The following is a 27,855-nucleotide window of genomic DNA, read 5'->3' as shown; positions in this document are numbered from 1 at the left end:
CAGCATGGGTGGATAGTGGGTGCGATCCCATAGTAGTTTCAAGTGAGATGCCGAGAATGCCCCCTTTGTTTACTTCCCCTTCTGAGAGCAGCAGCTTCCGCCAGATGACTGGTACCAGTGTGTGCTGCGTCGGAGCTCCCTGTGAACTTTTTGACAGCTGCTGTAAAGCTTTTTTTGGAGATCACGAGTGCGGCTTTGTATGTGCAAGCGTGGGTTGTGGCACAAGCATTCTGGGGCTCTTGTGACGTGATGGTTAGAAGTGCTATGTAGGATCCGTATTAGGAAACTCCTCTAGACTATACATTATAGATTGCTTGATTAACAGGATACATTGGGAATGCGCTGACAAGGGAATGCGCAAAGCTTGATATATATTGGACTCTCCAATCGCAGGCATTTCAATTTCCATGTCCATATTGTTTTATGCACCTTGTCATTTTGCTGACTGGTATGAGCATGGTTTAGCCCTGCCACCGCTTTTTAGGTCGAGGGACCGTCCGCTCTCTCCTCCATTGGCTGGCTTCCTAAACGGAGGCCAGCCATTGGAGGAGAGAGCCGTCCCTCCAAATAGGCTCCGTCTTTTTCAGATTCAGGGGCGTGTTCCGTGCTGTTCTTTCCACTTTTTAGCCACGCCCTTTATTAGGCGTGTTTTTCTCTCCTCCAGCCAATGGCAAGAGGAGAGAAAAGAAAAACACGCCCCCGTATCTGAAACCGCCGGTGTTAATGGCGTCCTCTCCCCCTGCTGTCGGCTCCCGTGTTGGACTGCAGATTCACGAGAGGGGGACCTAAAAAATAATCTATTTAACTGCAACTGTCCCCCGATTTCAAGTACAAAAAGTGGTAGCTTGTTTAACTCGTCATGCTCACCGAGATGTTGGTCACGACTTGCCTCCGCCGTGAGTATACGACTTGCCTCCACCGTGAGTATACGACTTGCCTCCGCCGTGAGTATACTTAGATTTAGAGGCTCACTGTCTCAGTGCAGGGGAGAAAATTTGAACAAAAAGAAAGTAGTGGCACTCCCTTCTGGAGCTTCATGTTGCGCCAAAGGGGTACGTTCTGATATGTATCTTATTACAGTGATTTTTCTGCTTGGTTTTAATTGCAATTAGGTTTCACTGTTAAAGCTTGTGTTTTGCTGTTATGTTTCGCAACGTTACCCCCTCACGCGTGTCTGGTTACAGCTGAAATGTTGTCATCGTGTTTAATGGGTGAGCCTATGGGATGGCTCAGGAGTGTGAAGCGACCTCGGTCACAAGGTCGAGTCCCAGCAGGGCCGACGCAGCTCTTCATTCTCCCGAAGTCGTTAGTTGAGCTCCATTACATTGGTGTACTAGGTGACGCCTTTTATGTACAGCGCTTAGGAGTTGCAGTCTCTGGTCATAGGAGCTATGGTAATCCCGCACAATGTATTGTATTTGTTATCTTGAAGTCGTTTGTGTCTTGTGCGCGCTTTTCGTTGGGAGCTTGTGGAACTGTGGCCCTCTGTTCCCGGCTGCCACATAAATAACTTTAAACTGAAGAGGTCTTGAACGAAGAAGCGCTGTTCTCTGCGAACACTTCAAGAATGTTCTTTGGCGCTTTACATGCAGATACGTGAACTCAGATGACGTGCTCTACAATACTGATTAAGTCGTCAACAACTACGTTAAAAATCCTTATGGCCATCTAAGTCCACGCTGCAGGTCCCGTTTATATTTATCTTCACCTTAGATAATTTGTGTTTTCCATAACTCTCTCTACCTCACTACTCCACTCTATCTCACTACCTCACTATCTCACAACTTCTCTCTTTCAAAACATCACTACCTCACTCTCTAGCTCACAACTTCACTCTCTCTCACTCACTACCTCAATCACTCTCTATCTCACTACCTCACTCTTTCTATCTCACTAACTCACTTTCACTACCTCTCTATATCACAACATCACTCTATGCTTATATATCACTACCTCACAACATCCCTCTCCCTCACTACCTCACTCTCTCACTACCTCACTCTCTATCTACCTCACTCTCTATCTCACTACCTCACTCTCTATCTACCTCACTCTCTCTCACTACCTCACTCTCTATTTCAATACCTCACTCTCTCTCTCTCTATCTCTCTGCTAATGCAATAGGTATCACATATGCAAAAAAAAGCTAATGCCAATAGAGATGACAATGTCATTTATTTAGGGATACAAAAATGATAAAAAAATAATGAGCAATACCAATAGCTCTACCTATAATATTAACGAGACCATTGCATTGTAAATGCTTGTTTAAATGTGGCTTGAGGAAATGGTTCATCTCAGGTTTGTGGCGGCGTTGTTTAGCATCAAGCGCTGGGAGGCCCATTTAAGTAAACATGCGCTTTACAAATACAACTGAATGGAATGCAAGTACAACTGAATGCAGGTTTTCCTACTACATACATGCCAACCCTCCCGATTCAGGAGGGAGACTACCTATTTCAAGGCTGTCTACTGCCTCCTGATTCCTCTGTGGGCTACAGCCGACAGGTAATGGTCTTGTGTGAATTTGAGTATGCAGTGTCAGTAATCTGCTCCTGCGGGCCAGTGCACTACATGTTTGTCACGCTCTCTCTGTCTGCCCTAGCACTTTCTCTGTTCCTGACAGGTAGGGCAAAAAACATATGTCTGCATTTCAGTTAGCTGATCCCGCAGCAGCACACTTGCAAGTCCCATACATGCCATTAGACCCGATTCAGGCCTCAATTGAGGTCAATGTGAGAAATACATTCTTGATTCTTCCAACTCCTTTTTTAAAATATCCCACTTCCCTTTTCTAAAATGTTGGCATGTATGCTACTAAGAAATACGGTTTCAGCACTACACCCCGGGTGTGTCCCTTCTTGGACAGTTTAATCAACCCTTTTCAGTGTGCCTGGTTATCAGGCAGAAGCCCTCCTTGAATCCATCTGGAAGGTGCTATTCTGTTTTTGATTATATATTATAACCTCCTAAAAAGCAACAAACCTCCGTAGACTTACATCAGCATTACAGTCCAACATATGTTTTTTCTGCACTCACTTTACTGGGTCACCACAATCCTTTCAAACGTATATCCTCACTTTCTTTTAATGGTTAAGGGAAATCATGACGAAGCAGAACCAAATATTGGTACAGTTGAGTTTAGCGTAGGTACGTAAAGAAACCTAAGAAACGTAATTCCCCTTCTACGATTGGCTGACCAGTAGCGAGGGGGCGTGGCAGAACGAAACCAAAGTCCTTCCTTTGCGCCCAACAACATGGCCCGAGTACAGGAAATAGCCAATGGCAACACAGTCGTCCTGCGCTGTAGGCCAATAGGCGCTACAGAAGCACCCAGATGTCGGCGAATTTCTGGGTGTTATAAAGTGGTGTAGTCACTATAAGGTGGTTCCAGGCTATAAAGGGAACGGGCAAAGAGCGACCTAAAGTCACGTGTCTTTGCGCGCAGCGATCGAACGCTGCCACTGGCTAAGAGTGTGCGCGTGCTGACGGCGTCCTCTGCTCAGGTGAAGGAACTCTGCGCGAACTCGCGCATATCCGGCCCCAGAGCGCGGGAAAGAGGAAAGACGACGGGAGCGCGCGTAGCTGGGGAGGAATGCAGGGAAGAGGGGGGGCACGTGCACTCAGGGAGGGGCGAAGAGGAGAGGTATGAAGCAGGGTTTGAGGTTCACAGAGGATACTGCGGAGGATTTAGGATGGGACACGTACTCTTAGAGTTCGTGGTTTGGAGGCGAGAGGTCCTGGACTTTTCTTTAGGATATAGCCTACTTGAAGGTAGGACGTGAAAGCCGCGGAGGATAGAGCCATGTTGAAATGGAATAGTGATCGTTTAAGGGGGTCATATAAGGGTCAGCGAGTTGGTTCTGTATAGGTTACGAATGGAAGGGGGGGAGGGTACTAGTCGTTTAATAGTTATGTAACTGGGTATTCTGGAAAGGGACTTTTATCTTCAAAGATCGATATCTGTTTAAAGGCGAAGCCGTAACAGTGAAACTTAGTTCGTTGGGATATAGGTGGGTCAAGGGCACTGTGTTACGTGTAATGCGGGAGTGTAGTGGATTTTTTGGATGCGAAGGTTGTTGGATCCACCGGTTTGTATGTGGATCGTGATAAGATGACAGCTTGGGAAGTTTAATAGGGGCATATTTAAAGTGAAAAGGTCCTAAACGGGTCTCTTATTCCGAGTCTCACAATCACCTGGGTGTTTATATATTTATGATATTGTAAATCACTCTAGTGTTGCTGGAACACTGTTCCGTTTCTAAAAATGCTTTGCGATTCCCTGAGGTCTTGGTGATATCCCGGGGAACTTTGCACTCTTCTCGGACATCATGCAGAGACCCAGCGGGGCTCTTGCACTATTTTGAACACAGCAGTCTGCTGGCCGAATCTTCAGTTTTTCGAGACATTGCGATCCTGTTTACGTCGTATTGCTTCTGTTTTTCTCATCATTCAATAATCCAGAATTATTTTATTTAGGTTTTTTTTGTTTTGTTCCACCGTTTGGAGTTAATCAATAGCGTGGCTTTCTTAGTTTCTGCCCTTCTCGTTAATTTTTAATCTTCCACTATTTACTACGTCCGTTTTTCAATATTTTATTTCTTAACCCAGTCATTTGACTGTTCCCTTTCATTCGTGCATTCCATTTCTAAACTCTTTCCCATTTTTCGTGCACATTTAATAAATCCTCATCCCCTTTTCACTGTTACCACTGTACCACTTTAGCCTCAGCCCTCGTTATCTTGTAAATCTTTTTCACTCATTAGTCTTATTCCTCGACGGTTCTCTAACATGGAGAATGTTTCACCTATGAATGTTTTACAGCATTTTTATTCGTGTATCACGTCCCGTCTCGCTCACTGGCCGTCCTTCTTCCCTTTTTTTTTTTTTGGCCCATTGGTTACTTGCATTTTTTGCCTCTAACAACTTTTTTTCTCCTTCACCCCTCGCCTGCTTGCCTCCGATCTCGTCTGTCTGTAACCGACGTTCTTCTTTTTTATTTAACTTGATGCGGCGGATGGAGACTTCAGAAGCAGCGAGTGGAATACCACAGGGGGAAGGGGGCAGTGTGTCCGAGTATTTCTCACCTGTAGCGGGGAAACGGCCGCTCATCTCGGCCCTTGAGTCACCGTTGCAAAACGTCATTACTTATGCCCCCTGGTACTTAGGCTCACTTCATGTTGTGAACTGACCCACAGTCTGGTATCCCCCAGGCCTATAATAGCAGGTAACCAGTTAACCTGGAAAACGTTGTACCATTTGGGCAATAGACAATTGGCGGCTTCATGAGGCTCCTTGTGCAGAGTTGTTTTTAAATGGATCCAAAACGTACTTGGTTATCGTACTATTTTATTATTACAGTTTTTAATTAACTGCTCCATTACGAGGCCCACATCGGTCTTGATGGTTGGGTTGTAATTTTTGCCATACTCTTAAAAGTGCAACATTTGTGATAAATTCTTAAAGGAAACTCCAATTTGTTTTCCTCAAGGAAACACAATTGTGCGGAGTGCGCCATCCCCTAATTGGTGCCTAGCAAGTAATTACTAACTTAAGAATGCAAAGATGTACGTATATAGTTGATTTTCAGCTATTTTAAATATTTGGCTTTCAGTCAGACGGCAGCAGGCTAGTTTCCAGCGAGCTAATGGTGCCGCACGCTAATGGTGAGGCTGGCTTGCTCACTATAAATATTATTTCCCTGCATCGAATTTGGTGCCCCACTTAAATTGGCACCCAAGGACCCAGCCTAGTGTGCTTGGAAGGACCATGACTGCAGTAGAGGCATAAGAGACAAGGTTTTGTGTTAGTTATATTTATTGTTCGAGGACCCTACCCTTTCACTACCTTCAAAAGGGATGTGATGAGCACAGGGCAGTTTGCGAAATTATTAAAGGCTGCTCTTTTTGTAGCTAGTTAGACTGCATACTTATTGTAGGCATGTGATAGGCTTTGGGTCAAAGGGTTGAATTAAATGTTCACTGCACTTTTTATCCTGAATCTATTTAAAGTGGTCCTTATTTCTATGGTTCAGAATTAAGACCCATCTTTCATGGAGAATGAGATTCATGTTTTGTAGCGCTCTCCAATGGCTATAAGCGCAGGTGCTTACCTAAAATTGTGCCATAATTTAAGGCAGCCTGTAGCTGGGTCCTTTGGGTCACGTTTGTGGTCCGATATTACTCTTTAACAACCCAGGTGGGTCCTATAGTCAGTTCTTTAATGAATGTGTACAGCAAGTGAGCTCTGGAATCTCAACCCAGTATCAGTCTTTAAAACCAGTATCAAGAAGCGTATCCGTATGTGGTCTCGTAACACTGACAAAGCTCTTTCTGCCAAACGCAAACACGCATGGGCAGTAATACACGCTTACAAGCTGACTTCTCTTCCATCATACCTGCTCTGTACTTAAAATTGAGGTTTATGGCACTTAGATTGGGGGGAGTGGTATTTTTTTAAAACATCTACCGCTTTGGCCTCGTACATCAGATGAGCTACAGTGTAGGGGTTGCAGGGGCTTGGAGGAGTCCTTGGAGCATGTTGTATTCCTCTGCCCTGCACTGCTTGCCCAGCGCAGATTAAAAGTGAGATCAGAGTGGAACAGACTGGGAGTCCGGTCCTGCAGGCAATCATTGCGGCATTGAATCCAGAGAACACTGATTTTAAATATAAGCTTCACAATCTTTATTCACCGTGCATACTGTAAATTTAACCAGCAAATTGCAGGCCTGGTAACAATCTCGAGGAAGTGCGCAGGTGACTCTGTATGAAACTCCTGTTCTCTGCCTCTGCAATACTATGGAATGTGATCCCGATGACTTGATACTGACCATAGACAACTGATAGCTGCTTCACTCTACTGTTCTTATCCTTTGGGTCTCTCTGCAACTCAGTGCTTTACTTGTAGTTTTTAGCGGCAATACTCTGTATTATTAATCTTATTTAGTGGTATCCAGCTGCTATGTGGTTTTAAAATACGGAGTTTTACCACATTCTGGTCTTTTTAATCTCTGTTTTGTGGATGTACTGCTTTTATGATTATACTTTCAATCAAATAAAGTACCCCCTCCCTCCCACACACACACACACACACTGGCTGGATGGTGGTGGCTTCAGTTGAGATTTTGACTTACTTACTGTAGTCCTAGGTTGCTCCAATCCCCCATGAAACTGATTTCGCCTAGTATTCACGCAGGAAGGATTAAATCAATTTGACCCACTTGTAATTACTGTAGGTGCATTTCGTTGTTGGCTCACGTGGTGTGCCTTTGCAGCCTGGAACCTGTCAGGCAAATCTGCCTTTGCCCAGTTCAAAGAACTGTCAAGTTTTATACGTAGCTCCCTGCAACTAGAAACGCAAGATGTTAAAGCTTTATTGCGCCTCATTAGTGAGGTGCAGGTTGAATAACCGGGTACTGTTATATCATGACCTATTTCTGGGCATACCTAATCTACTTCTGAGTTACTTTGGCACCGCAAAAGTGGATTTAATTATTTGAAACTAGACTCCCTGTACTCTCTGTAGATGCATTTATTTTTAGGAGTACAGATAAACCTTTTGTTTACTGATGAACCATATCCCCACCCATTGAGTCCTTCAAATCTTTAAGTCGTTTTTGTAAGAAATTGGATTATTTGGGGTGGCTTACTACCCTTCTCAAGGAATAATCCTAACCCTTGTGGGGAGAACCCTCAGTAACTAAATTAACCTGCACTCTGCCCCTTGTTAGCTGTGCCACAGAGCAAAAAGGCTTAACCCCTTCCATGCTCATGACGGAACGGTTCCGTCATGAGCCACGGTTGGGCTGTGCTCATGACGGAACCGTTCCGTCATGAGCCCGCCCGCGCTCGAACCCTTCAGCACCGCGGCGGAATTCGCCCAGCGCTGAAGGGGTTAAGTATGTAAAGTATTTGAGAACCAAAGCAGCAATAAAGTAAAAATGCAAAACACAAATTTCAAACCAAAATAGATTCATAAACAAAATACCAAAATGACAAATCCAATAAGGGGAAAACGGGGTGATTTTAAACATCTAAGTAGGAAGAGCACCAGGTAGCATAAGCTGCCCATGTGTCAATGGTTGCGGTAGACCAGGACCAAGGTCCAATTTTGAGGCTGACTACCAAGGTCAGAGCTCCAATCAAGTTTGTCATGGTCTGGTTTTACTGTCTAACTTTAGTACTTTAAGTCCCAATACAGCACAGCAGTACACTTTTAAAGCTCCTCGGGGAGGCACTTGGAGGGTGTTGGGCAGAGGCTAAACAGGTTGTATTCTGGGTTCAGTTGCCAATGGGCATTTGCAGTAAAAGGCCACTTGTAGCTTGTTGTCTTTGTACCTTAAACAGGACACCAGCCTTATGACCCTTGGATTCCCACTTCTTTGTCCTGGGTACAAAAGATAAGGTCCGGTCCTTTCAGGGTGTTTTCTCAGCGGGTTCAATTCTCTGATCTTCTGCAGGTTCAATAAGTGTTCTTAAGTGATTGTCTGGAGATGCCACATTCATAACTGACCTGGGCTAGTGGGTGGGGATGACTCATAGGCACACCTTGACCAATAGAGTAAAAGTTCCTGGGGGCAAGACTACCGACTTAAGGCATGTTCCATATGGTGGTAATCTTAGCTCATACTAAACGTAGGCTCTGAAGGCTGGGGTGGGTGTGGGTAATGTAGTATAGTAGTCCTAGTGTCCTCCCACATCTAACTCTAAAATATAGTTTGGGGCAGCTGTTGTGCTCCCAATAAACCCATAAGCCAGAACTCTTGTAGAACAAAGCAGGGTTTTCCTGCAGGCGTACGGTGAATACACTAATTGTTTTGGCATCTGTTTTTTACCCTTAGACGTGCACCCCAAGTGATATGTAAAACTTGTGCAGGCCAGTCCAGCAGGATTTGACACTGCAGCAAGATTTTACATTAATGTCAAAGGATGCTCACACCCCACCCTGCATATTCTGTCTGGTTCAGAGGGGTTCTCTTCCCTTTCAGGTCAACCTATTGTTTGACTCTTTGGAGGCATTTCAACTTTTAATTAATATTTGAATAAGTATTAAAAATTAGTTTACTTTTCTATATGTTCCATAATCTATATTCGCATTATTAAATGTAATAATGTAACCCAGTATTTTCCCATGAGACTGCCTGCTCTCCTACAATGAAAATAACTTTTGGGGCATCTCACTGCAAGGACTTTTAACATTTAATTCCTAAGTGTCTTACCTTTTTAAATGCCACATACCTTGCCTTGTGGGTAATAAGCAGGGCCGAACTGGGAACAGCAACTGGCCCTCGGAGATTGCTGCTTGACTGGCCCTGGAAGTGGAGGGAGGGGGGGATGCTAGCAAGAAGCACCGCTCCCAGTTTTCTTACAGGGGGCTGATATTGCAGCACTGCTGCATAACTGACCTCCTGTAAGAAAATCTGCCACAAAACCCACCGAGGGAATGCCCGGTACCCGCTACGGTCAGTCCGGTCCTGGTAATAAGATCTACATTAGAGTGACTTCTAAATGTGTAAAAAGGATTGTTTTGACTTCTCAAATGAGGTAATTTTGACAGGCAGAATTTGTGCACAAACAAGGCTACAAATGGTAGGCCTACAGTCATGTTTGCACTGTAATGGATTGGGTGCTGCAGTCCTCTAGTGACATTTAACTTGCTTGCCCGAGTGCACTTTGTAACCTGTGCTAGGAACTTGTAGGTAAGCTAAACATGACAGTGGTGTTCCAATTTCACAATGTTGAAAGGGGATTACGGACACTTTTATCACTAGTCCACAGCAGTAAAGTGCACTGTTACACAGCCAGCAAAATATAAGCTCCAGCAAATGTAAAAAAAAATGAGGTGACCCTGTAAAAAGGGCACATTTCTTGCAGTATTATTGTTGAAAGGTTAGTAAGGACAACTTTTGCTGCAGCAGTTGTAATGCTAAAGACTGTCTTGAATGCAGCAACAAATTCCTTGTTTTGAAGCTGTCTGACACACATCTTGTGTAATTGGTTGAGTTGGTCACGTTTCCTTTCATATCAATGCTGAATTTATCATTTTGCAGCATACGCAACATACTTCTACTCTAGCAGTTTTCATAGCTCTGTTGAGATATTCTGTTGAATCTAAACGTAACAAGTTGTCAGTGTGCATGCAGAAATGGCAATCTATAAATAAACTGATACAGCCACAGATTTCCTTGGTAACAGCTTTTCAATATTTGTCAAACCTGGCCAACTACACTTGTGTACAAAAAGTGACAAAGCAAATAAGGTTTCCGTTTTGCACTAGATGTGCAAAATATTGTATGACTAAATACACAAGGACCGGTAATTCAATTAAGTAGTTTGTAGAGCTTCAAATTGGCATTAACCAGCACTGCAGATAATTCTCAAAATTAAGTATAGCAATTGCTTGGGTTTAGTGACTTAATTGGTTGCTTATGTTTTAACTGTACACTAGTAATTTAACGTGCAATACCAATTCATGTTCCCAGTTATTCCCTTCAAGGGGTATGAGAGGCCATTCTTCAGCCAAGCAGTATGCCGTAATATTGTGAGGTAGCAGAGTATATTGGCACAAAGAGCAGCTTTAATATTTGACCTTATTATGATCAGAAAATTTTAATTTCGGGGAAATCAAAACCCTGTGAAACTTGTTCCCGCACATTTACTTATGGAATCCTTCCTTCTGGCCGTCGGATTTGGGGGGCTTTTCCTCTTCCCAATAAAGTCTGTAAAAAGCCTGGGTGTTCTAGACTTTGAGTTTTCATTCAGAATCAGGCAGATGGGTTTATTTTAATCAACCCAGATATTGTCATGTTAGTTCCCTATAAATTTACCTTCATTGGCACAGATTATATTTAACTTCTGTTGCACCACCTTTTAGGCCATTTTTGACTTGTGCCCTCAATCCCTTCGAACCAGAATTAAAAAACATGTTCCTAGTCAGATTTTGTTCTTTGTCATCAAATGTATTTCCTATTCCTAGGTTTAATAATAAACAAATTGATGGAGTCAGGTTTTCTGTTCTTCCCTATATATAATCTAGAATTCTCTACCCCCCCCCCCTCCTGCCCTAAACCTCATGAATTTTTTGAGATTGAGGAAATAGCTCAAAACTTTGTAATTTAGGTACCGCAACATGCAAAGTACTTAGCCTGGTGGTATTATTGTTACTTATCACTTAAAGAAACCTTAGGGAGAACATGCTTTTAGTAAGTATTAACATTTAGCAAACAAACCTTGTTAGAATGTAGTTTATCATCTGTTGTAGAAAACTGTTAAGCTTGCAGCTCTGGAAGTATACATTTTTACTTCAGAATGTTTTGCCATCTCATTTAGCATTGTTATTGGGGATATTTTCTTCCTGATCTAATTCCACCTTGGGTTTGCTGCTTATATCCTGCTCTGTAGTTGTTGTAAGCAAATGTTTTAGAGGCCCGAGTGTAATCTCCCCCATACCCAGATATATATAGTTCTAGAGGGGGATACAGGCACCACCTAAATCTAGCAAACGCAACAAGATGATGGACGGAGTGCTAAAACATTCCAACCACATGCCCCCCAATCAAGTTATCTGGGTTAAATCTATCATTATTTTGCCCCCTATGCCACCCCAGTTTAGACCCAGCTTTATGCAAATCAGCCATGACCGTGCTCCCCATGGTTCAAACTGGAATGGCTTGGCCAGCAAAATAACCATGGATGAAACCTAGATCTGTGACTCTGGGTGAATGTTTTACAATGTTCAGCATTCTATCCGTCTTTTTGTGTTGCACTTACGCCCTCTGTGGCAAGGGTAGGCCCTGACGCGGGCCCGTTACTCGCAACGCCACTGGTTTCAAGCTATCCTGGCTGATCAGTGATACCCCGAAAGCTGTCTCGTTATGCTTATTTTCCGGTCCATGGAGGGCCTGGCAGTTCAAGATCGACTGTTCCCATGAGGAGCAGGGTCAAGGCAGACTATATATGGCTTTGTCCAAACTGGAATGGCATGTCGAACAAAATAACAATAGAATAAACCCAGATCTGTGACGGGAAGTGAATGTTTGACAATGTTCACCATTCCATCATCTTCTTGTGTTGCTATTTCTCCCTAATTGGAAAGGGTGGGTCCCTTGCGCTCTACGCCACTGGTTTCAAGCTAGAGTGGCTGTGGGGGGGTACTCCGAAACAACATGTCCCAAGGTGCTTGTCTTCTGATCCAGGGAGGCCCTGGCCTGGCAGTCGGCTGGCCTTTTTCCATACGGAGGAGGGTCAAGACTGATTTGCATATGCGGAGTCCAAACTGGAATGATGTGGTGAGCAAACAAAAATTGATTTAGGCCCAGATTTCTGACTGTGGGTGAGTGTTTGACATTACTCAGCGTTGGGTAGATCTTTTTGTATTGCAATACCACCAAAATTTAGAAAGGTCACCCAAATTAGGAGGAGTCTTACTAAAAGTAGAAAAGGAATCTAGTATATTCCATTGGCTTATGGCAAGCTGAGCAATTTTCATCCATCAATTGATAAGCCTAGTTGATACGTTTTCTCTTCCATTTTCCCAACAAAATACCCCTATTCGTAATATATTATGCCTAAGAGAAGATTATGGTGTCTTTATCAACTAAATGACTCGTTCTTATTGGATTCAGAAATCTTGAAATATTTAAATGGGCAAAGAAGTTTGTGGTTTTCTTTTTTTTTTTTTTTTTTTTTTTTTTTACATGGTTATTCATTCTCTAGAAGATGGCTCATTTTAAGAACTACTTGCTTGTTGACTCAAATGGGGGTTCTCCATTAACATGATCTTGTAACCAATGCCATGTTTCATTAAAAGAAAATTTTAAATGATAAAGGGTAAATCGTCAAACTTGACCTCTATTGCTTTAGAACGTTTTAATGGTTACTTTTTAAATTTTGATAATGGTGAGAATATATGTAATTACTTGCATATGTTTTTGCCAACCTCAACTTGGACTATGAAATAAGTTAAACACACATTAATTTGATCTTATCTAACCTACCCAGGATAGAAATAAAGGTGACATTTCTCTTAAAAAATATGAATATTTTACTCCTAATACAATCCAAAATAAACTGGAGACTATATTTTACTCCTAATACAATCCAAAATAAACTGGAGACTATCTTTAACTTCAGCGACAGCCAAATATTTAATTTTACAACTGTTGCGGACTAGATTAAATCAAACAAATTTATAGTGGAAGAGATTTGGAATATTCTTTAAAAAAAATGCTGGCTAACAAGTTACTGAATCGGAGACATGACTTAATCAGCATTTAGTGAATATTATTTTTCTTTCTCGTTAACTCAAACCTTTATTATGAACATTGTCTTGCCTCAATAAATTGAGTAATGATAAAGGGCAGCTCTGAAGTGTACTTCTTTGAAGACGGCAGTAAGGGGAAACAATTCAAGTAGCGAACTAGTTTCAGGGTCAAACTTACCCAACAATTCCCTGTGCTTGATGTTAGACTTGGAAATTGTATCCTTATAAATGTTGCACAATCGAAGGTAATAGTTGTCAAATGTAAAACTGAAATGGTTTCACATTAGCTCTATAAAGAAAATGGATTATAAAAATGCTTTTATATGTAATTGACAACTAAACATGTATAGCGGTTTAACCACCCGTCTCTGCTTTACAACAGAGGTTTGTGATAACCAACTAAAAGTAACTTGCCTCCCCCTTGCCTCGCAGGCTTTTGGTGTGCCCTTAATTGTCCATTGTTACATTACCTGTGATTCATGCACCTAGGGCCTGAGGTATGCATGCTGTGCTTGAGGCTGGTGTGTGGTCACATAGTCCTGTAGACTGAAGGCTGTTGTGAAAGTCCTCTGACAAATGACACAGCAGTGTATTCTGAAGACTTGTGGAGTACTTTCAGGGCAGTTGGCGAGTATTCCAGATCAAAGGTAGTAGTTTTTCAAATTATCAACTTGTTTGGTTGTATCTACTTCCTGGCACCTTGTACAAAATCTATCTAGGGAAACTCCTTAAGAAAAGGGATGAATTAGTGTAGTAGACCTGCATCTTACCTGAATCCAATTTGGTGCATTTATAGCCATTTGTGTTAGTCTGTGCATTGTTTACTTCTGTGGATGAGTCTCCGTTTTGCCTAGATAATGATGGGGCTTTGGGTTCCTCCTTTAAATACAGTTTCTTAAATTTCGTTTGGGTAATAAAGGGAGTAGTATTTCACCTTAAAGAAAGCCTTTGATTGACTTACTGAAGTACCAGGTGCACACATAGCAGGTTGAGTTTTGCTGGCAAGTTGAAAAACGTTGAATTTAAATTTGGTATTGGCCAAGGGGCAATGTGGTTTGTGACAGGTTTCTTAGTTTGAGATGGATCTAGGGGCTTACCTGCCCCTTGAATGCAGGCTAGTGCGCTATACAGTGTCTCTGTAGTGATGGTCTAACGTGGATGTATTGGTGATGTTACCATGACACAACTAGCTGTGAGTAGTAGTGGTAAGTCTGGTGGTGTTGGGAATGAGAAAGTATTCTGCTTCGGTTGTGAGAATGAATGTCAAAGCGTTTTTACCTTGTTTTGCATGAGGTATTCCATCCAAATCTATAGGCGTCATTAAATGAGAATAGTAATGAAGACTTGCAAGCTAGTAGTACTAAGACCCTAAGATTAAGCTTTCATCCTAATCCTGATGTAAAACGCTGAGTTTTAAAACCTTGCCTAAAAATAAAAACTTGCGTAACACGCAGTGAAATTGGATAAAATCATGAATGTTTTTCTGTTGCAACTCGAACCTTGACACTTTTCGTTCAATAGGACCAATATTTGAATAGTTTGCATATCTCACCAGTGATGTGAATCTAGATGAACAGTATAACTGCTTAGGTTCTCGAAGTTTGCCCATTTCAGAGTAGCTCTGGAGTTAAATCACTTAATGACTAGATTTTGTCTACTGGTCAGAGTTGTCAGTTCTACCGAGACTGCCTCTCAAGGGTTGTACTGAGTGGCAGCTAGGCTTGCCTATGTAAAGATGGAGCTTTGGAGTTAATATTCGTTCATACTCTGCTTTAAGCTTGTTCTTTGCTTTTTGTGGATCGACAACATTCTACTTGTAGGTATCATTTGTTGGATTCTAGTAGTTAATAATGCTGGTTTTGTTACTAAATGACCGGTATCTTGGCTGATTTGCCTAATTTTCTGCTAGTTGCAGAGTAGATAAATTTGGCCCACCAATACTGGTTTCTTGTGAGTCCTGCTCAGCTTCCTTGTCAACCGTGACACCTAGCGGGTCATAAATGGTTTTGTTTGTCTCTTCGTGTCTTGCTTTATGACAGCATAGCTGTAAAGGGTACAGTGCATGATACTAAAGTATTGTGAGCCAGGGTTGGTGTCAATTTTCCTTTTTTTAAATTGGGTCCACATAGTTGTATGATAATGCTTTTGACGCTCTTCAAACATCAGATGTACTCCTGCAAGCTCTGTATGCATGTAGAATATATAGAGCCTCGCTTTTGAGGTGTGGCAGTTGATGTAAAGTTCAGTTAAGCACAGTTGTTCAGAGGGTCATATTTCTCTTACACTAAATGTCCATCTTTGTTAACCTTCACTAACAGTGGTACATTACGACTTTGTCCCCTTGCATTCCTTTATTATTTCTTCAGGCTTATCAACCATACTTGCAGACCAACAAAACAGCACCCAACAAATTGTGTTGGTGCTTGGAGGAGTCCCGGGCAGGTTGTTTCCTGCACCATCAACTACTTCTTCTCATACTCCTGTTGCATGTAGAATATATAGAGCCTCGCTTTTGAGGTGTGGCAGTTGATGTTAAGTTCAGTTAAGCACGGTTGTTCAGAGGGTCATATTTCTCTTATTACACTAAATGTCCATCTTTGTTAACCTTCACTAACAGTGGTACATTACTACTTTGTCCCCTTGCATTCCTTTATTATTTCTTCAGGCTTATCAACCATACTTGCAGACCAACAAAACAGCACCCAACAAATTGTGTTGGTGCTTGGAGTCCCGGGCAGGTTTTGTTTCCTGCACCATCAACTACTTCTTCTCATACTCCTGTAAAACTTGGAAGTTGTGGCCTGTGGGAAGCCCATTATTAATTTGCTCAAGAGGAAAGTCCTTGACAGTTAGCAGTTAATGGGCAGTAGCACTTGTGGGTACTCAATTTACCGCTGCTTCCCAGTGCTGCCAATACTGTTGCACGGCATTTGGATGTCCAGTCCACCACAGGACCCGAAATAGTTAGGCTAGACAGTTAACACTCTAAGTTGCTGTTTTCATCTTAGGCTTGGGTTCAGCCTAGGGCTCACAGTTTTGTTGCCGAGATCTTTCTTTGAATACACAGCCTTGCATCGGTGTGTGGAGAGGAGCTTGTATGATCACAAGAGGAGCTGGTACTATGCCAGGTGGGTTACGAAGTAGGCTTGGAGGTTGCCTCGTTGAAGGAGGCATCTCAAGACTGCTTGTGGTGAGACTGTTTTGTACTGATCCATCCAGTATCAGTCTCTGAGTTAGTTCCTGTTATTTTGTACTGTCCTAAAGAAAAGTGCTTTTGGTGGTGGCTGGCAAGCCTCATCCCAGAAGTGACTCTAACTAGTATGATCTTAAAAAGCTGACTGAACCCCAATCCTGAACATCATTCCTCTGTTACAACTAATGATATGCGATAGTAACCCGCTCAACTGAATTATAAATGGTTTTTATGTTTTTTAACTGTTTGCATCTGTGAACACGTCAGCTGTTTGCGAGTTTGGGCCCCTTAGGTTTGGTACTTGTGGAGGACTGCTATGGGTGCTATCTGTTTTCCAATCCTGGAATGTCTTTTTAGCGACTGACTTTTAGAGCTCAGATAGAGCAGTAAATGGGCTATTGTTGAAATGTGTCCAGTGCCTTCATGTTGCACACCGTTTGAGTTTGATAGCTCCGTTAATTCGATATTTACTTTGACTTCAGGCCATTTATTTTGTACGACTGAAATAATTTCTGTGGTAAAAATCGCTCTTCACTTTGGGGGAATGGGACTCGTGTTTAAACTTTCTTGTGCTTTGACATGTTGGTAGCTATTAATCGGCTGTTGAGTATCTACTATACTAACTAAGAATTAATTGATAGTTGTAGCTTTTTTAGCACATTTTTATTGCATTTTCATTCATTTATTCTTTATTTCGGTCACAAGGACCATAAAAGGGTTACAACATAAAACAACTCATGAAGATAAAATACATTTGTAATTTACAATCAATTGACCAGAATATAAAACAATCATTCGTTTGATGACTTAATGCATTGATTACGGCTGTGCCACATTGATGTTAAGAATTTTGCAACTGCAAATACAATTGGGGCCGACAAATCTCTTTTCAGAATCCTATAAGCAGGAAGATAGCGCCTGAAACCCAGATTTTTAAGTATTGGAACGAGCCAGTAGTTTCTTGCTCTTCTGTATGCTGGACAGAAGAATATTATGTGCAAGTCCCACTCCCTCGCGCAGGCTGGGCATTGTAGTGAAGTCTCAAAATTTGTCCAGCGAGCAGTGTGCACTTTGAGAGGAAGGGTGCCATACCGCCATTGCATAAAAAGCTTCCTAGTAAGCGGGGGGCCAATGTTATCATATACAAGCTCCTGGAGATATGAGTCTTTTGTCCCCAAGAATTTACCCGTTGGGGACCTCTCCTCAGTGTTATTAATGTGATTGCACAAATGATATTCATAGTAGGATTTTGATAGGGACTGTCGTGAAGTTCTACGGCAGGTATTTTCTGGATCAGACCATAGATTCTGTCTGCCTATTGCCTCACATGTTAGTTTAATATGTCTGAGCCAAGGGAACCGTGCAGGATTACATAGTCTCATGATTTCCTGAAGCTCAGATCTGTAATTAGACAATTCTGGTACCGACCATAGTTTCCGCCAATACAATAGGGGTTTAAGGCCCAATTCTTCTGTGATTGGTCTAAGGCCTAAATCCAATCTCAGTGGTAAAAGTGGGGCACTAGGCGGAAGGCCCGTTAGTTGCCTGATAAAATTATTCTCCGTGACCTGCATGGTCTGGGTGGCAGAATGCCCCCAGAGTTCAGCTCCATAGGTCACTGCCCCTTTTGCCTGCATTCTATAGATTTGTAAACGAGGGGAAAACGGCTGGTAAGACAATCCACGGGACATCCTTGCCAATCCTCCTGTCATTTGAGTTAATTTAAGTCTCGCCCTGGTGCGATGCGAATCCCAGGTCATAGACTCATTTAATGTTATCCCTAAGTACTCAAATGTAAAGACCCTCTCCAGCCTAGAGGGCCCAAGAGTAGGATTTGCGCGTGTTTTTGGGGGGGGGGGGTTGAAGATCATGTACTTGGTTTTTGAAGCATTGATCTTCAACCCCCAAATCGCACAGAAATTTGCGAATCCGTCGAGGATCCGTTGGATGCCCATAGGGGACTTGGAGAGCAACAGGGTATCATCTGCAAAAAGAATAGCAGGTACCCCCGTGCCTCCAAGCCTAGGAGCATCGATATTTTCCAGTGCATTCAAATGGCTGATCACCCCGTTGACAAAAAGGCAGAAAAGAGTCGGTGCCAGCACACAACCCTGTCTAACCCCCCTGTCAACGGGGAAACTATCAGTAAGGGTGCCCCCCCTTCCAAACCTCACCCTTGCGAAATTACCCAGGTGCAATCTTCTTAAAATATCTAATATATCATTTGGGACACCAAGATCGTCCAGGACGACCCACAATTTATCCCTGGGCACTAAATCAAACGCGGCACGTAAATCAACAAAAATCGTATATAGAGTGCCGCCCTCTATTAAAACGGTCTTCCAGTGAATGCAATTTAAACGAAAAATCTGGTCAATGGTAGAGACTTTTCTTCTAAAACCAGCCTGGTATGTGCTCATAATGTTCGATTCCTCGATCCAGTCTTGTAGGTGATTGAGAATGAGTCTGCCAAATAGTTTTTGGGAGACATCAATAAGACTGATTGGTCTGTAATTGGCTGGGAGCAGAGGCGAACCCATTTATAAATTGGGTCAATCTCTGCGCCCAGCCAAGTGTCGGGCAGCTCCATGCCCTTTAGAATAGAATTAAATAAAAGCAAAAAATAGGGTGCCCAGACTTCGGGTTCCTGTTTGAATAGGTCTCCCGGCAGGCCATCCAAACCCGGTGCCTTTCCTGACGCCAGACCCATGATAGCTATTTTGACTTCTTTGAATGAAAAAGAGAGACAAAGCCGATGGTATGTCTGTTTCTACCTGGACAGGATCCGCTCCAGTCCCCTCAGGTGACATATATAGGGACTGAAAATGGTCCTGCCAGGTCTTGGCTGAGATGTTAGGTTCAACTGCAGAGACCAACTCCTCTGAACCTGTGTTTACACAACGCCAGAATTTTCGTGAGTCTCTGCATGCCAAGAATTTCGTTAGTTTCTCCCATTTTTCATGTTCCCATTCAAGTTTTGCATTCTTGATTAGGGATTTGTATGCCAGTCTTCGTTCGCTAATTTCTATCCGGCCTTGTCCTGTCTTAATTGTAAAGAGAAGATCGCTTTTAGCCTTCCTACATGCAGAATTATACCAGGAGGGACCGGGAGTGAACCCACAGGCCTTTTTGGATTTACTGGTTAAAATTCCTGATATAGATGTGATAAGATCTGCATGCAGCTGGCCCAACTTAGTAAATAATCCCAGCATGTTAGATTGGGTGTTTAGGACTTGGGCCTTCTCTAGCATGGGAGTAAGTAGGGTGTATAGCTTAGGTAACAGCCCTTGTTTGGCTACTAAGTTCTCCCATTTTATTCTGCGTCTATTATTTGAGAGAGATAGCCCCACAACAGGAGGCTCCCTATTCTTTTCCCTAGGTTCCAGACCGGAGCAGTGTAGCTCAAGCTCCAAAGCATGATGGTCACTATCTTCTCTTGGCAGTATGCGAAAATCACTTAAGTGTGACCACAGGGCCAGTGGGACCAGAATGTAATCAAGACTTGATGTTTTGCCCTCTCTGTGGAAGGTGCATTTTGGAGGAATATCTAATGGTAGCCTTCCATTACAGGCCCTGAGTCCGTGTTTAAGAGTAAGAGATGTGATTTGCACCGCCAGAGGAGACCACACTTGGGGCCGGTAGCTGGGAGGGTGGTATAGACCAGGCAAGATCCTCCTCCTTGGTCAAACCATCCAATGGACCCATGAGTGGCTCGAAATGACAGTTCAGATCTCCACCCATTATATAAGGGGTGCCCTCAGGAATTGTATTAAGGGCAAGATCGAGCTCATCGATAGTACAAGATTCTTTCGAGATACTAACTGGCCTCGAATAGACATTTATTACCAAGAGGCGATGCGAACCTGGCCACTCCAGTAATACAGCCAAAATATCCTCTGCATTTACTAGCAAAGGGGCAGCCCTACAACCTAATTCTGTGGCTATCCAGATTGCAAGACCACCAGAAGGGCGGCCTTTGCCACTCCATTTAGCATTCTTAGAGAAAACGGCGAAGCCAGTGCTGGTAAGATCTTCCCTCATCCAGGTTTCTTGGAGCAGACATATATTCTTGTATTTGCATTTTGTGTAAATGCTTACAAATGGAGTTGATTTGTAGCATTCTTTGCCGTCCCCATCATTGCTCAATCAGTGTACCATTACAGGTAAAGTCATGCAGTAGGAGATAAATCTTTAGTTCAGGTATTTCCTAATGCGAAAAAGTTAAGTCATATAATCCTTGCATAGGTGGCTCAGCTAGCAAGCATTATTCCATATGAATGATTGATGGTTTCTTCTGTAGCGCATGGCTATTCAAGTGTCCTGGCACTGTTTAGGTGACTCAGAGTGGACCGGAGGCAAGGACCACTGATTTGACATTCTCACCGAAGGGTGAGTGGGTTGGGAGGTGCGGGCAGCCTTGTGGCACTCCCCACTTCAATTTTTTTTCTTCCTCTTGAGGCATATGGGTTCATCCAAACCACCTGCTTATGTCTCAAGGAAAAAGCCCAGCCAACTTGCGTCAGAGCCTTTCACACTCTGATGTTCTGACCTGTGCTGCAAGATGTTATGATCTACCGTATTGTAGGCAGAATATATCCTTGCATTAACACATACTTATGACCACCATGATGAACAGAACAACCTACTGAGGTCGAAGTAGGGCGCTGATCTGAAGGGTTTGCGAGCTAGGTGTGGGTGGAGCACACTGTTCTCTGTACAGGTTGTGCATCAGGGTGAAGGAGAGGTTCCTTGTTGGGGGGGGGGGGGGGGGCACGTATTCATGTCTGGGTGCGAGGGGGAGTGTAGTATCGACTGGACTCTGCTGTTACACTGTCTGAGGCTGATAAAAGTGGACTAATGTTGCATGTACAGACTGTTGTGGCCTTTTTCATGCATTATAGCCTTTAGTGCATTTTTTGGTCAGATTCCCTTCAGGCCACGAGCTGCCCTATTCTATACTACCATCCGTGTATGCACTCAAGCTTTTGTGTCTGCTAGAGGGGGGTTCGCATCGGTGCGTGTCGTGTTCCTCTGCGCCTCCTCTTCCTCAATGCCCCAAGAAGCCAATGCCTTGCCGCTTCCCGCTCTGGTAGGAGATCCTCACCTCTGGCGTCTGCAGGCCAGAGTCCCAGCCGGATCCTGTGGATGGAAGGCCACGCCGTCAAGTCTAGGGGCACCCCCAGATATCTTAACAGCCCCTCGGGTCTGGGCAGGTGTTGGTGTGGGTGTGCTAGGGGGATCCCAGGATTTGCCCCCTCTCTGCCCTCGGGCCGCACAGGCCGGGCCTAGGAGTCCACGTGGCTAGGCCCCACTATCGCTGAACAGTGATGCTAGGGTCTCTCACCGTGTGTCCTGCAGGCAATCCCGGGCCGCCACGCTTGCGTTCTTAATCCTCGATGGCCCCTGGGGGCTCCCCTTCGGCGGTGCCGCAGGCTGTATGTTCCGATGGATGGCCTCCCGGAGGGCAGTGCGGGGCCTCCTGGCCTGCCCGAGCACCCTCGAGGCTGCGGGCTCGCGTACATCGCCGCCAGGGCTTGCGTGTCGTCTGTGGGCCTGACTGAACTCTGGGTCGGGGATCTCTGCGGCCTAGGGCACCTGCAAGACCCGAAGTCCGCTCTCTGCCTGTCGTTCGTGTTCAGCGGGGGCCCCACGATTCACTCCTGTGGCGTCTGGAGGCGCTAAGGGCAGTGTTGCAGCGACTCCCTCCTGCAGCGCGGGCCGCCGGTCGACCTCCCCCTGGTGGCGTTGGGTGCAGCCCTTCTGGTGAGTCGCCCGATGAACGGCGGTCCCAGCACCGGGAGGATCAGCAGGTCTGGAAGCTGTTAATGGGGGAGACAGGGAGCTGGCCTTGGTGGTTAAGTCCGCCAACCACCTCGTTGGTGAGGCCGCCCCGTGACGGCAGGTGCTGTCTCCCACGACTCCCGCCAGGGACTCGCGGCTGTTTCAGTCAGGGTTTCGGGCACAAACCGAGTCCAGTGCCCACTGCAGGACTCCACCGGGTCTCCTCAGGCTATTCGGACCCCAAGGGAGCCGTGCTGTGCTGGTGCGGGCGACGGGCAGGAGCCGAGAACAGTGCGTCCTACCACGCTGCCATCTTGGCCACACCCCCACGCTGCATTTTAAACACATGGGAGTAGGTGCCCTTTCCTTTATGTGAAGTTTGCTCTTATAGTGAGATTTTTCTGACTTCGCCTTAGTCAGAATTTGATTACTACTACTACTTGTGGGTGAATTTAGGGCAGCCTCCCAGTCAATGTCTTCTTGCAGTCCCACGTCTTGTTTTCATATCTCGAAGTCTATGGAGTTTGTCAAGTTTATAATTGGGATGACATATGCCTGACACTGGTTTTTGATATTTCTTTCAGGAACACCATATTTTCTAATGGACTCTGGTATCTCTGTCCAGTCTATTCTTCTGCTATCGGGGCATGTTTAAGTTGCATGACTTTGTTGTTTGGTATACATCAGTTCATATTCCTCCTGTAGTCTTTCCTATGTTTTCAACTCCTGCCAACTATGACTTCGCCCAGTGTGTAAACCTATGTTGTCCCAATTTTTAAGTGAGTTAATTAACTTATTCACCCTCCTCGCCAGTATCTTTGCTAGAATTTTACATTCCGTATTCGGGAGCGAGAGATCACATGCAGGGTTTTTTTTTGTATATATTTCACCACTATTATTGTATGTCTAAGATTATTGTGAATTTACCCCTAGAAGTGAAAGCACATCCAGCCATATAAATGGTTCATCTTCGCCACCCTATAAATGTACTCTTGCCATGATAGATAAGAGAACTAGATGGAATTGTTTTAACCAAACGACTTGCCCTTTCACAATCTTTTGTTTTTATGAAAAATGTGTTCAATTAATTCTGCTATAACTGCTAAAAAGGATGCCTGCCAAATTTGGAATAATTTTATTCAGATGTTTGTTTACTAATTGCCGCTGAACTTGATAATCAATTATAAGTTGAAGACTCTAAACAAAACAGATTTGACAGACTGATCATGGATGCAGTAGGTTAAGGAACTTTGGACTCATTTAAAGTCTGGGGTTTCTTAAGGACCGGATTTGTCAATTAATACAATTACAGCATTGCTATCGACAGCAAGTGTTTCAAAAGGAAAAAGGGTCCCTTGCGTGAAGAATGTAAAAAACCAAATTTACATAGAAATACAATTAAGTTTACGTATGATGTTCAGAATGGATTAATCACAAATATTTATTACTACAAAATAACTACATTGCAGTAGTAGGCTAACTGATAAATATTCCAAACTCTGGCATATCAAGTTGGCAAAAATGAGAAAACAATGGTTTGGTCGCAAACTGCAAGAACCAATGCTCACGTATAATAATGAACAGTTTTTAACAATTGAGTCAAGTTAACAGTCTACTTTTTGGTCACCTAGTGAGATATAGGGATCATCGGGACATGCAAGGTTATGCCTGAGACAGTATTTGTGTTACACATGTTGTAACCCTATGCCAGCTAAGAGAAATTACAAAAGGACGGTAGAGCAAAAGGAGAATTTACATTAGTTGCCACGATTTAAGCAAGAGCACTACAGCCATACGCCCAACCGAAGAGTCCGTGTCTAGGTCCAACCATACATGTAGCTACACACATCAGAAATCCTCTATTGATTGCGGTCAGAGTGAATCTATAAAAGCATGCTCAAAAGTTCTGATGGCACAAATCTAGAGGGAAATTGGAAAAAGTGAGGACAATTATGTGACAAAAGTGGGTGGGAGCAGACTGTAGAAGCCCAGGGAGGTGTCAGTGAGGGAAATATGACAAACTGACAATGAAGGAAGCCAATGGTGGTCCTTAGGAGAACGAAACTGCGTGGAATATGCTGAAGCGGGGCACAGTGTTAGCCTTCAGAGGGATGCAGAGGCTAATTTCTTTGGGCCCTGTGATGTAAAGGGGGAAATAAAGACCATGCAATTAACATAAGTGGAGTTTTCACTTGAAAAATTATGTGCAAGGATATGTGGCGTGGAATTGCTACGGGGGGGTACAATGCTGACCTGGACAGGGACCGCGTCAGCAGGAAGTGGCACCGGACAAGTTACAGGTGAGTAATAGTCATGTGCAAAATTATTATATAGTGGGCACAGAATCAATTAAAACTTGCTTCTGTGCTATGTTATAGGCCCATTGTTATTTCTCTTCGCAGGATTGCCACTCCAGACGTTCTTGTGAAATCAGCCCGTACAGATATTCAACTCCCTATTTTACATTGCATTTTGAATTGGATTTACCTTTATCGCTACATAATATTTAGATACTTTGTTACTTTTGAAACTGTGAAAGCTGATCAACCTACTTGAAAAACATTATTTTAAAGTGTTTTTTTTTTTTTTTAATGCAAACGTTAACTGCTTTGTGCATGAGAAACTATTGTGTTTATTTGCTTTTGGTAATGTCACTGCATGCAAGTTATAAAAAAAAATGCAGTTTTATCTTGATGCTAATTTATTTTGAAGTAAAAACACAAATTTTTACGATGCATTTTTTTCTTCGTTTCACGGTTCATGGTGAACAGAGGTCAGAATTTAAATCTTGCTGCTTGTGGAACTTATCTATGTATTCATTTAAACATATAATTTGTATGTCTAGCTTTACTTGTGTTTTTTATTTTATTTTATTATGCTTTATATCCAAACAAAAGAAGAAATGTACAATCCACTTCTGAAAGGGAAATCAATCCTGAGTAGGATGGTGGTGGGGGCGGGAGAGAGAGGGGCGAAGAACTAATCTCGTAATGCAAAATTCCTCATGCATACTAGTATGTAGTGCAGTATAGGTGACAGATATTTGAAGAATATTAGAGCAACCTGTTGCCGCACATATCCTGAGGCAGGTGAGAATATTCCCCGATGGGTAGACTAGTCTGGTATCTCAAACGAAAGTGCACAATGCCAAGAAAAGAAAAGTGAAACCCATGGCATACAAACCGAAAGTGAGCTTAAAGCAAAGGTCAGTGAGACTGGTAACCTACTCAAAGTTAACAAGTTGAGCTTTCATTTTGGCAGTCTCAGTCCGTCCCCACCGGGTAACATGTTTGGATGACCAGCAGTCAGCAACTCTTTAGTTGTTGACATTTTGTTTTCATAATGGCTAGAACGTTTTTCAGATCTTTACTAAACCAGATACCCAAGTATTTGATTGCCATTTCAAGCACGAATTGACAATCTCTGATGCAGTGCAGGGAACATGGAGTGGAAACACGTAGGTTACTGTCGTCACCGAGATAAGACTTGAGACGGATGAATACCTTTCTAATTCATGCCTGTGTGGTATGGTCTGATCAGCTTCCTCTGTAAATAACACAATCGGCATAAACTGCCATCCGCTATCTTCCAGAGCTAAAAGGGATACACTTAATGTTTTGATTACATTTGAATGTCTAATGGTGGCTCAATGACTAGTGAAAAGAGTGGTGAGTGAGTGCAGCCTTAGGATAACAGAAATGGGTGGGACAAGTGACCATTAACTCTCACTTTCGCAATAGGAGAGCGCCATAACTGTGCGAATAAAGTCCCCTGTTGGTATTTGTGCAAGGCTGAATGTAGAAACTTCCAGGAGACTTCATCATAGGCCCTTTCTGCATCCAGGCCAATGCGGCTGTAGAGGACCGGATGAGATTAGCCATATCGGGTACATGGCTGAGGAGTCAAATGTTGTTGGCAGCCAGTCTACCCTTTAGGAATTCAGTGTGGGAAGGTGAAGTTTTAATATAACTATCTTCATTCTGAGTGCGATAATTTTTAGCATTTATTTTGCAATCCAGGGTTAATTATCGCTATCCAACTAAAGTTCTTTACATCTAAGTGGTCATTCTCCTCCTTCAGAATGACCACTATTGTGACTTCAGAGGTTGAGCCTGAGACTGACCCGGAGTCAGCGTGTTGGTGGGAGACTGCCTTCAGAAGGTCTACTACTAGATCTGCAAAGGATTTGTAGAATTTACCTTGGGTCCTGGGGCATTCCTGGATCGAAGGTTTTGGATGGCTTTCAGAACTTCTTTCAAAGGGTGCTTTGAGATTTGATCCTCTCGTCTTGTGCCAGAAGACATGAGTTTAAGTATTCAGTGCACATTTTTGAGGGACTAGTTTATTAACATTACAAAGGTTGGAGTAGAAGACTCGAAAGGTATCCAGAATACCCTGGGCTGAAGTAGCAACTTTCCCCATGGCATTACTAATGATCAATATGAAGGAGTTTTGAGTATATTTCAAGTAATTTGCCGGTGTTTTCCCAACTTTGTCTGGTAAACGTATTCTCGGGTACAGAGATCTAGCCATTTCTGGCCCCTTTTGCTTGTGATTGTGTTATCAAATTGCAGGTAAAGATAGTTTTGCCAAATCTGCTCTTCATAGGTCTAATTTTATTGTCTAGAAATGTAATTTCAGATTCTAGGTACATTGTTTGGAAAATGCCTCATTTTTGATAGACATTAAGTTTATCCGGAGGGCTCTGAGGGTGACATTCAGTGAGACCCATCTAATGATAGCAGAGGCATCCTCACCTGCGTTTGTCTTCAGGAATTGTACAATCGCTACAGCAATTTGATTTCTTGTGGTGATGTCTTTGAGGAGATAACCATTGAGTTGCCATCTCACAGGGGGTGGGAGAAAGATCGCTTAAATCAGGGTCTAAATATATAGGGGCATGGATCGAAATTAATATTGGTTTTACTTTGGGATTGGATGACACAGTAGCTGTTACTAACCATAATATAGTCCCTTCTCGAGAAGGAGTGATGTGGGGAAAGAGTAAAATGTGTAATAGGTGCCTAACTGTATAATCTCCAAAGATCCAGGTTTTATTACATTTTATTTGCATTTATAGCTGTATAGAACAATACAACAACCGTAACAGTATAAAAGGAGGATTGGGGGGGGGGGGTGGTTTGGGTTGAGGGGGGGCAAAGGGAGATGAGGAGGGACGGCATGGGAGATGGGCAGTGGAAAGGATCACAGTATTTATCAAAGCTTGACAGTGAATAAATGGTGCCTGGCATTCCCATTTGCGATGTTTCCAAAGGAGGGATGGACCAAACAGTAGGTAATCGTATGAGCAGCATGAGCTGTTGGCTTGAGATACCCACCAATAAACAGCATGTGACTGTAACACAGGCAACTCCACACTCCCTGGTCTGCGATCAACAGAAGACACAGCCACTCAGGTCGGTGGAATGGTCGTTTGATAACCCTCTTGTTCAGAGTGATCACCGGGACATGTTCCTCCCATCTCTGATAATGGGGAGTTTCTTTAGCAGAGAATGGAGAGAAAAGGTTCCCATACGTCCTTGGGGCGTGAGTGCAGAGTTTTCAGCTCCCAGAAGTTGGACGGCTGATCTTGGCAAAAAGTTATGTCCCACAGCCATGT

General features: G+C 43.4%; 1 protein-coding gene across 2 annotated transcripts in view; it reads left to right on the top strand.

The window, feature by feature from the left end:
* Nucleotides 1-3,365: 3,365 nt before the first annotated feature.
* SPDYC (speedy/RINGO cell cycle regulator family member C) overlaps nucleotides 3,366-27,855 on the top strand; it is a 153,270-nt gene continuing 128,780 nt past the window's right edge. The window contains exon 1 of one of the 2 annotated variants that reach the window (XM_085627978.1): nucleotides 3,366-3,506. The gene's annotated coding sequence lies outside the window, so the exon portion shown is untranslated. Of the gene's footprint in view, nucleotides 3,507-3,638; nucleotides 3,775-27,855 lie in introns of those variants that run through there. The other variant, XM_085627979.1, reaches the window with a different exon arrangement.

This window comes from Triturus cristatus, chromosome 9 (genome assembly GCF_964204655.1).
Source record: "Triturus cristatus chromosome 9, aTriCri1.1, whole genome shotgun sequence".
NCBI lineage: Eukaryota > Metazoa > Chordata > Amphibia > Caudata > Salamandridae > Triturus > Triturus cristatus.
Note: the sequence above shows the minus strand (reverse complement) of the source record. Positions and strands in the feature narration are given on the sequence as shown.